This window comes from Artemia sp. Qi Xiang Cuo, chromosome 13 (genome assembly GCF_049724085.1).
Source record: "Artemia sp. Qi Xiang Cuo chromosome 13, ASM4972408v1, whole genome shotgun sequence".
Lineage (NCBI taxonomy): Eukaryota > Metazoa > Arthropoda > Branchiopoda > Anostraca > Artemiidae > Artemia > Artemia sp. Qi Xiang Cuo.
In genome coordinates, this window is record NC_142806.1 from 26,630,017 (window position 1) to 26,640,728 (window position 10,712).

A 10,712-nucleotide genomic window follows, 5' to 3' on the forward strand; every position below is an offset into this window, starting at 1 on the left:
TGTCATTTTTTGCGTGTTTGTTTATGTGTGTTCGTGTGTGTGTTAGGGTTCTTGTGTGTGTGAGTTGGTATGCTTTTGTGTGTGTGTGTAATAGTGTGGCCAGTGGTGTATGTTTTTGTGTGTGTGTATATTTTTGTGCGCTTGTTATATTTTGTTGGCATTTTTTTTTGTGCAAGTTTGTGTAATTTTTTGTGTGTGTGTGTAATGTGGTGGTTTTCTAATCTTTTTTTTGTTTATTTTTTTTTTTTTTGTGTGTTTTTCTGTGTTTTTGTGTTTGTGTGTGTGTGTAAGTTTTTGTGTGTGGATGTTATTTTTTTGTTTGTGTTTGTTTAATTTTTTGTGTGTGTGTGTGTGTGTGTGTGTGTAATTTTTTGTGTGTGTAAGTTTTGGCGTTTGTGTTTTTGTTTTTGTGTGTGTGTGTGTGTAAGTTTGTGTGTGTGTGTGTGTGTGTGTTAGTTTTTGTGCGTGTGTGTGTGAGTTTTTTTTGTGTTCATGTGTATGTTTTGTGTGTGTGTGTGTGTGTGTAAGTGTGTGTGGGTTTGTATGTGGTTGCGTGTGTGTGTTTGTTTTGGTGTGTTTGTGTGGGTTATTTTTTCGTGTGTGTGTGTGTATGTTTTTGTGTGCATGTAATTTTTTGTGTGCATGTTATTTTTCGTGTGGATTTGTTAGTTTTTGTGTGTGTGTGTGTGTGTATGTGTTTGTGTGTGTGTGTGTATGTTTGTGGGTGTGTGTTTTTGTTTTCGTGTGTGTGTGTGTAAGTTTTCGTGTGTGTGTGTAAGTTTTTGTGCGTGTGTGTAAGTTTTTGTGTGTGTGTAAGTTTTTGTGTGCATGTATGGGGACCGGGGGAGGACCTTTGGGGTCCAGGGAGGGCGTTTGGGGATCCGGGGCCCTTGAGGATTGGGTGGTCTGTTGGGAGCCAAGGGGACCTTTGGGGACCGGGGGAGGCCCGGTGGGGGCCCGGGGGACCCTTGGGGGCCGGTGGGCCCTGTGGGAGCCGGAGTGCCCTTGGCGGCCCCGGGGAGGACAGTTGAGGGGCGGAGGAGGGAAGTGGGTGGAGAATATTTTGAAATTTTTACTTTTTAGTTTACTTTTTTTTGCGCTGCATCCCTGTGGTACCTCCTGCGGCACTTTCCTGCGGCGCCTCCCTGTGGCGCTTCCCCCGCGGCGCTTTCCTGGCCCGCGGTGCATCCCTGCGCCACATCCTGCGGCGATTTCCTGGCCCACGGCGCATCCCGACGGCGCTTCTCTGGTCCGGGGGACCTTTGGGGGCCGGGGGAGGGCCTTTGGGGCACAGGGAGGCCCTTTGGGGCACAGTGAGGGCCTTTGGGGGTCCGGGGGGGCAGTTGGGGGCCTGGGGGACATTTGGGGACCGGTGGAGGGCCTTTGGGACCCCGTTGGTCCTTCGGGAGCTCGATGGGCCTTTGGGGGGCCCGGGGATGGCCTTTGGGGGTCTGGGTGGGCCTTTGGGGGCGCCGGTGGCCCTTTGGGAGCTTGGGGACCTTTGAGGACCAGGGGCTTCCTTCGGGGTTGGGGTAGGAGGATTGGAACCCTTTGGGGTTAGGTTAGAGGTCCTCACAACACTGTTCAAATGAAACTTGTGTATTATAACGACCACAGAGTTTCACCATTAAATTCTCTTCTAAAATCTCTTCAAAAATCATCTTTTAAAATGTCTCTAACTGTTTCGCAGAAATAGTTCCATAACCTGTCTAAAACAGTTTCGCCCAAATAATCCCTAAACGTAATTCAGCGTGTTCCTTTTGTTTTTGGCATCTCTGTGCTAATGCATTTCAAATTAATAAGAAACCTGATTCCCGCGCTAAAACAATTCATCGCTAAGATGTTTCTTGGAGAATTGTTTCCATGGCCTTTGGCTATTAATATCCTTTGGAGTTCGACCAAAAGAGCTGTTTCCGAGGCAAAGACATTAATGACTTGGATCTATTCCTGGAGAATCGTTTCTAAGCGAAAATTTTAAAAGTCTGACAGATGATGTCATTGGTTGATTGATCTGTCAAGAAAGGGGAAATAATTTGTTGTTTCTAAGGGGAATTATTGATTCACGATAGGGGAATTGAGATCGACAGCACAGGTGTTCCCAATTTCTGGACGGCATAACATTCGCTGAGCGCGTACCAAAAACAACAACAGCAATATTGACCTTTACATTCACTGAGAGCGTTCACTTACAACAACAACAACATTAACCTTGACATTTGCTGAGAGCGTGCACTTACAACAACAACAAAATCGACATTGACATTAGCTGAGAGCGTGCACTTACAACAGCAACAACATCAACACCTTTTGAAATTTAGGTCATTGACCCCATTAACCACGTGTTCTCCCCAGGGAGGCTATGCCCATATATGGACTCCCGTCACGAGTAGCACCTCCCTCTCTACTTCCAGCAAATTTCCTCGGGATTGTAGCTTTTGATGGGTAACATTAAACTTAACGAATTTAACATATTTAGAATCAGCATAAAAAAGTCATTTCTTTTGATGTATCTATCGCCGTCAAAATTCTGTTGCTTAGAGTTTCGGCTACTATTGGGCCGAGTCACTTCTTGCGCACAGTTCGTTACCATCAACTGTTTGAAAAAGGCAAATAAAGACAGGAAATTGGATTTCGCCTTGCTCCACTGTCGTCCACTACCTCTTCAAATGTGTGGGAGATCTTCTTCAAATTTAAAGGATTTTCATGACTTTTTCGTCAATTTGACAGGCAAAGGATTGAAGAATTTGAGGGCTTTTTATTGATTAAAGTGAAAATAAATTAGTCCGTTTATAAAAAAAATGGAATCTATGAATCTTTTAGTACCATACCTTTTTGGTGTTTTCATTTAATCAAATCGAGAAAAATTCCCCCCTCTCCTTCTAGATTCCTTAAAAAAACATATTTGAACGGAGTTTGTATAAATACCGTCACAAAACTGACCTCGACACCTAAGGAACGTCTGAAGATTCATATCTGGCTTAGAAGGATGTCTATTGGGACATTGATGTTGATTCCTAAAGACAGGACTGGATTAACAAATTAGGCACTTGCATGCTTGAACAACTAGAATAGAGAGGCTCATGACCACTTAGGTACATTACACATACAAAAGTAACGTTACATCGGAAAATTGGGCTGCCTCACCAGGGCAGCGTAACCCTCAGGCAGTCTTGTCTTGCCGTAAAACGAGAATGGGGGGGGGGAGGGGGTGAGCCAACTGGCCACTTGTGCTGTTACCCTGCTCGTCCTAAATAAAGACATAGACAGGATTGATTATTTTCTGTTCTTTCTGCTCTTGTCACTAAAAATTTAAATAAACTTTATAACTAATGAAAAATAAAGTGTTTAGGGGCAGGTAGAGAGCGAATTTAAGTACTAAAACGGATGAAAGAACTTTGTGTAAGAGCAGGGATGCTATCTATACTTTACTTGAAATAAGGAAATTGGAAGATATGTATTTTTTTCTTCTAAAAAGTTTTATTTCAAACATCTGGTTTTAACCAAGCTTCTTGGGCCAAATAGTTTTTCTTTACGTTTGTAATAGTGTTTTAGTATTAATAATAATTAGTATTAATAATAATTAATGCTTTAACCAGATGGTAAATGTGGCAGCAGAAATAAGAAGGCATTCTGTTAGAAAAAGTACAAGAAAGTCGGAAACTTACAAATGAGTTCTCGATTTTCTGTTTCTAATAAAAAGTATTTATTTTTATAAGGGATAAAGAAAAAGTAATATTGATATAAAATGTTCCATTTTATAACTATGAAAAAAAGTATAGGGTTATCAAAACAAAATACTTTCAAGTATCTTGAACACCAAATAAGACTTGGAAAAGATAGATTGAATCTATCGACCCATTGATAGACCGTATCAATGTCAAGAATTTAGACTAAAATCATTAGTCCGGCAAAATATGTCAGTTAACGCCTTTTCCATCACACCAGCTGGACAATACGGTAGAATTTGTTAGGTACCAGTGCCTCTTCTCTGCTGGCAAGAGTTCAAAGGTCCTAAGTTACAAATAATAAAAGTAATACAGCAATCACGAAAATAGCCAAACGATACAGAAAATATGGAATAATCTTAAGATTCTGGAAACTGGAATCGGAAAAACACCTTTTTATCGTGTAAGCAGACGATTTGGAGCCCTCTCTAAACAAAGCCCTCGCTACAACCATACTTCAACGAATCTCTAAACAAAACCCTCGCTACATCCATACTTCAACGAATCCCTAAACAAAACCCTCGCTACGTCCATACTTCAACGAATTTAAAAGCCAGCCTGCAACACTCAAATTTTTGCTGAATTCTTATAAGCAACTGGTAAATTTTATAATGTACTAATCATTTCCTGTAATTTTCATTAAAAATACTATCGGCAAAAATTCTTTGTGATTCTGCAAAACAGCATTTATTTTCAGAAAAGAAACTTTTGGTAAAGTCGTATGCAAGGTGGATACCAAACAGGCAACAAGGGAAGGAAAACAACTATCTTGGAGGGCTCAACACACTTGTCTACTTGAACTTGTGTTATGCTCAACACAAATATAAACTTATTTTGAAAAAATTTAAACCTTTATTTACCCAGAACAAGTTTTTTCAGCAGATGTGCCCACCAAAACAGAGTAGAACGGCATCCAATCTCTCTCTTTCACCTCTTACAAGTATATTTACAAGGAGAAAATATATTTTGCAAGAAAGATCAATCGTAAATGCTGGCAGAAATAACATATGCACAGAGTGAAAGCCATATTTGATAATTGTTGTGGTTTTCCAAACGGAGAAGCATAGTCTGTAATAACAGTAATAATAAAACAAAAACATAAAAACATTTGAGCTTTCTTAAACGTTTCCCACTATTTTTATGAATCCCACTATTTTATTTTAACACTATTTTTATGAATTAGCAACTGTTTGGTCTCGCTGAAAACTCGATTAGGACAGAAGGCTCTAAGAATTTCAGCATATAGGTACCAAAACATATATTTTTTACTCGAAGGGTGGGGGGAGTAAGTCTGAAGCAATTTAAAAGGTGGCGAAGGTTTGCAAAATAATTTAAATTTGGGCAAAAAGCATCAGAGTTTAATCAAATGCTACAAAATTGGCCTCTTTTTTGTTTATTAAATGAAAACAAAACAATTTTTTTTAACTGAAAATAAGGAGCGAAATTAAAAGTTAAGATGAACAGAAATTAGTCCGTATATGAAAGGGGCTGTCCCTTCCTCCACGCTTTGCTCTTTACGCTAAAGTTTTTTTTTATTGTTTAAAAAAATACATTTATGAGAAATAGTAAAACTTTAGCGTAAAGAGCAAGGCGTAGAGGACGGGACAGCCCCTTTCGTATACGGAATAACTTCTGTTCGTTTTATGTTTTAATTTGGCTCCTTACTTTCAGTTAAAAAAAACTTGTTTTTTTTATTTAATTTCTGACGTTTTAATTTATTATGTATTTCTTTCTGATGTTTTAATTTCTGATGTTTTTATTTAATTTCTGATGTAACTGACATCAAGAATTGATGTGCCATTGTAACGTTGATGGTAGGTTTTAATGGTAACTCATAATATTTTGGTTTAGCTCATCAGACTAGAGGAATAAAAACAAACTCCTGCAACATTTACAAATGAAAGCCTTACCGTGTTTTTCTTTCCTTTTTTGTGCATGCACAGTAGTTAATATAACTTACCATGGTAATCTGTAGTTGACTATGGTAAGTAGGCTGAAACGAACATAACAAGAAAGGTGGGGCAAAACGCTTACAAATTTTGAATACTAGGATGGCTATAGTAGCTTATGGTGGGAATCATGGAACGTTAATATAACCTCTAAGTTGCTGCAAATGAGAGGAACCTTAAATCAACTTGAAATAAGGAACATCCGTCAAGTTACGATGGATCCCAAAACTAGTGAATCTAATTTTTCCTTAAATCCGCGAAAGGTGCTAGGGGTTCACATAAACATCGGGTGAATTGGGAGATCAAAATTTTGTAGTCTATTAATATGCGACTTTAATCTTCTAACTCTCAAAAATAACTACCAGTGCATATAGGCTACGTGAAGCACATTGGCAAGAATTAACTTTTGCTGACGATTGTTTGCCATAAATAACATAATTAAGAAATTGGTGAATTATACGGAAAGCATAAGAAATCATAAGACATTTTTTTTTGGGGGGGGGGGCAGGGGGGGGTTCGAGATCCTAAAGGTTCTTCCTTCTTAAAAGCGTTCTTTGCCCAAGTGTTGTCTCCTTTCTGAGGCTGCAGTGTCAATAATTCATACACCACATATTTAGAAACAGCTTGTACCCCTTTTATCCTTACATGTCAGTGTCTGTGTCATTTCGTTTAATTACATTTTCTTATTCTTCAGGATCAAAGTTGAACATATTTATGCTGATACCTTTCAAATCATATCTCTATAATAAGGCTTGTAGAACAACATTAAAGGATTGCCAAAAACAAGTTACTGTTTCAAAAATTTACCATTGTTGTTGAGACAAGAAGAAAAAAACTAAGGCGGTCCTACGAAATTTGAAAAAGGATTTCCATGTAAGCCAATAGCTATAATAATTCTTGTGAATATTATTAACGTCATAACAGCAGTACACTTAAATTTTTATGCTTGGTCTTAGTCCTGAGAATGTCTTTAGGCTAATTCAACTGCCTTCAGGGAACTGAACATTTTGTCTCATCAACTTGCTATTGTTGCAAGGCAGCGGGAATAGAGGCAATCAAAAAGTTGAGAAATTTTGGCTACTGTGTACCCTAGAAAGTGGTTAATTACTGTGTTTCATTTGTTACCTATTCAAAAGTCCGGCTGGCTTCCGTTTTTTCTTCTAGTTTGATAATTGGGTGATTGCGTACAAGGTACCGCTCTTGACCCCATCGTAGTCGGACTTGAATTGCGTTCTTGATTTATTAGACTTCTTAAGGATGAGCTTTATTAAAAGTCTCTCAGGTGAAGCCTAAAATAATTAAGGCTCTTTAATTAAAGAGTAGTCTATAAACAGAATGGTGTAATGAGGACATCTTTTTGAAAAATGAGTTTTTTTCAACTTGCTAAGTAGATTAGAGATGGCGAGATTGGGAATTTGCTATTATGCTAAAACAATAAGTGTTAACGTTTACATAATCAGTGGTGTCAATTTCCGAGAATATAGGGGGAGGATTTTTTTTTAATCTAGGTGTGGCATATTTACCGTTTTCATCAATTTTTTCAATGAAAATACAAATAAAGGCATTTTTCAATGAAAACACCCCAAAAGAAGGCATTTTTCAGATTCTAGAGGGCACAAACCCACTTGCCCCCCCATTTAACCTCTTGCACGTAATCAATGACGATAAATATCAATGTTTATGGGGGAGAGAACCGTAATTCTTCACTCGGAGAGTCAATTCTGTTGGGGATTGCTACCGAACAGTACTGATTAGTAACAACAACGGTAACTAATACTTTCAAAAATTGTTATGAACGAACAATTAACATGACAGAATTTACACTTTCAGGTTGCAAGCGCACACCACAAAAAGAAGCGAGCAGGCTTTGAGTAAAACCGCGTCTCCATTCCCATAAAAATGTTGAAAATTTTCTTCTTGAATCTTGGAGGTTGAAATATCTTTGCCTTTCATTCAAAATAGCTCAAACCAAAGTTTAAACTTAAAGTTGACAATACACCACAGATAAAACACAAAAGGAAGTGACAAGGCTCTTAGCAAAACCGCGTCTCCATTCCCAGAAAAATGTTGAAAATTTTCTTCTAGGATCTATGAGGTTTGAGTATCTTGACCTTTCAATCTAAATAGCTCAAGTCTAAGCTTTGAACTCCAGATGAAGTCCAACGTGATGAGGTTTGACATCAAGGGTTTGACGAAGAAGAAGAAGTGAAGGTATGTGAACAATATTCACACATCTGTTTATTAGTTGATGAAAACAATGAAGTATTTTGAAAGTCGTCCTTTTCTTTTCTTTTTCTGCAGAGGAAAAACACAGCTGATTGAGCATGGTCGTATAAGATCCATTGTTAGACCAATTACTAATTATATGCATCACTCATCTGCGGTTAGAGTCAAGCAGCGTCAGAAAAAAAAACTAAATCTTCACAAAACCTACCAAAACGGAAATTTAGCTACTTTTGTGAAAGCCACAGAAATGTTGCTTTGAGCTGAAATTTGGCTTTTGACCTACTCAAAAATTAGCCCCATGAGCCTAGACCTGCTTTACTATATTTATGGCTTAACACGTCACTTTAGTTTCACGTAACCATCGCTCATTTGAAGTTAATTTTTTCTGTAGCACTTACAAAAAGGATACTGTTCTTAGAGTTATTCTACCACCACTACTACTAGCATCTTACTGCAGCACCAAGCCACCTGATCCCAATACAGCTGTGCATGCTCCTCTTCCATCCCAATCTATTCAAAGCCTTCCTCTTTACACCCTCTTGAGAAGTCCAGTGCCGGTTCTGGCCTTTCTTGAGCCCGGGGCAAAATATTGATTAGCCCCCCCTCTTTTACCTCAAAAATTATAGGCCAAATTTTAACAAAGATTTTATTTTTTAACAAAATTATTTAAAAAATTATCAATTAGTTAATAATTTATTTTTAACCATTATTATCTTAATTGAATTATTATTGATATCTAATTTTTAAATGTATTTTTGTTTTATTGATTAATTTATAATTTAATTGTTGGTTATTATTATCTTAATTTAATTATTTTTATTTTTTATTCATTTTTATTTTATTGATGAATTAAAAATTTACTCATCACTTTCATTTATTAACTGCGCCCTCTACTTTATTTTAATAGAAAAAAACTTTGAAAAATTACAAAATGATTATAACCGTTAGATTATGTGTTCGTAATTATGCTCCCCTAAAATTTATGCACCTGGGGAAAGTGCCCTCTCTGCCCCCCCCCCCCCTAAAATCACCACTGAAAAAATTTCTATTTCCCTTAAACCTTTCCTTATGACTTCCTCCCGCCCCATTGGGGGACGACCCACTTTTCGTTTGACCCTAGACGGTTGGTCGGCAAGGGCAATCTTTGGCATTCAGTCATCCATCTTCCACAGAACGTGTCTAAGCCTTCTCATCCTTTCTCTCGTTATAGCCCTAGAAAGTGGGATTGAACCGCACTTTTCGTACAAACTTACTATTTGAGATACGATAAGTCAATCGGGTACCCAACACAATCCGTAGGTAATTTCTCTAGAAAATATTATGTAACAATTTTTGTCCGTTTTTCCAAGCATCCACGCTTCAGAACCATACTCGCTGTAGTATCCAATATTCTAATCTTGGTTCGCAGACTTACAGTTAATCGCTTTCATTTAATCGCTATTTTAAATTCCTTACTCATGATTAAGAGCCTTTTATCTTAGTGTCATTTTTAGCGTTAGTTTTTGGTATTTTCTTGTTTCTTCTAACCTTCTAGGCCAAAAACAAATTCCAAGTTTCAGTCCAAGGATAAAGACGCCTTTTCAAAAAGATACATTTCTTACAGTTTCATTTAACCTTTCTAAGATTCCAAGATTTTTATTTACAGTATATTACATTTTTGCCATTTTTAGTGTTTTATTTAGTTCGCAACTAAAACGCAGTAAAACCACTTTAATGTCAACAGTTCCGATTTTCAATTAGGCGAGGAAAAAAAACAGACGTAACGCATTGCTTTTTTTTAAGAGTGACTTAAAAAATTAGTAATACATACAGAGGCCAAACCAGGATTTTTGTCTGGGGGGAGAGGGAGGGTACCAAAAAATAGCTTTAAAACCAGCATCAAAAATGTCTTTATATGCATTCTCGTTACGTTATTACGAGTCACAGAGATATTTCGGGGGAGGGGGATCAAACCTTCTAACACTCCCCTTTTGATATGGCCTTGATTACACATAGCCCTCAAAATTACTTAATGGGCTAATCAGAAGGCGATTTTATTTGTCAACCCGTTTTTTATTTATTTTGATATTAAGTCCCATTAATGATTTACATTTTCTGCCTTATGGGAAGGAGTTAAATCGACGGGACCCGAGCCTTAAAACGACTCACTGCAAGACTTCATTATTACATTAGTTTACGTACAAATTCTTTTCCATAACCAATACATTTTTAATTTCAGGCAATAATATTTTTTTTTATTTCAGGAATTGGTACTATTAAAAGAAAAATTATATGCTAAAAAGGGATGAATTCCAGATGAAAATTTCCAAGTTAACTACGAATTATAAATTTAGCAACATTTTGTTTAAGAAGAAGAAGTTTGCACCAACCCTATTAAGAATTCAACATAATTTAAGCAAGTTTAATGAATTCAAGACTTTGAATGAACTCAGTTAATGAACTTTTTAAATCAATGGACCGGTAACATTCAGTGATCCGGAAGTTATTACATTTTTTCTTTATAAATATACTTTGTGTTAGTATTTCTCCTGATGATGAAGACCGACTGCGTCTTCGAAATATTCAGAACTTTTGTACTTGTTTTTTTTTCTCACTGTCTAATAAAGGACTTATCCCTATTGAAACTCTTATTCTTTCGTCAAAGAAAGGTAGTGTGGTCTGATAAAAAAAAAATCAACAGTAGGGTACAAGTAAAGTAAAAAAATAAAGTTTATTTGAATTAACGTAATATAGCTAGTACATATCAACTTGTAAGTTTAAGGAATTCAAGGCAGACAAAGAGTTAGATTTTGGTGCGTTCCCTTTAACCCAA

The 10,712-nt window shown here is 37.1% G+C and overlaps 1 long non-coding RNA gene across 1 annotated transcript; it reads left to right on the forward strand.

Moving 5' to 3' along the window:
* The first annotated feature begins 6,393 nt into the window (after positions 1–6,393).
* On the forward strand, positions 6,394–10,478 carry LOC148945128 (uncharacterized). Its single transcript, XR_016142740.1, has 3 exons — positions 6,394–6,547; positions 7,760–7,885; positions 10,144–10,478. It is a non-coding gene; the product is annotated as an uncharacterized LOC148945128 (long non-coding RNA).
* The last annotated feature ends 234 nt before the right edge of the window (positions 10,479–10,712 follow it).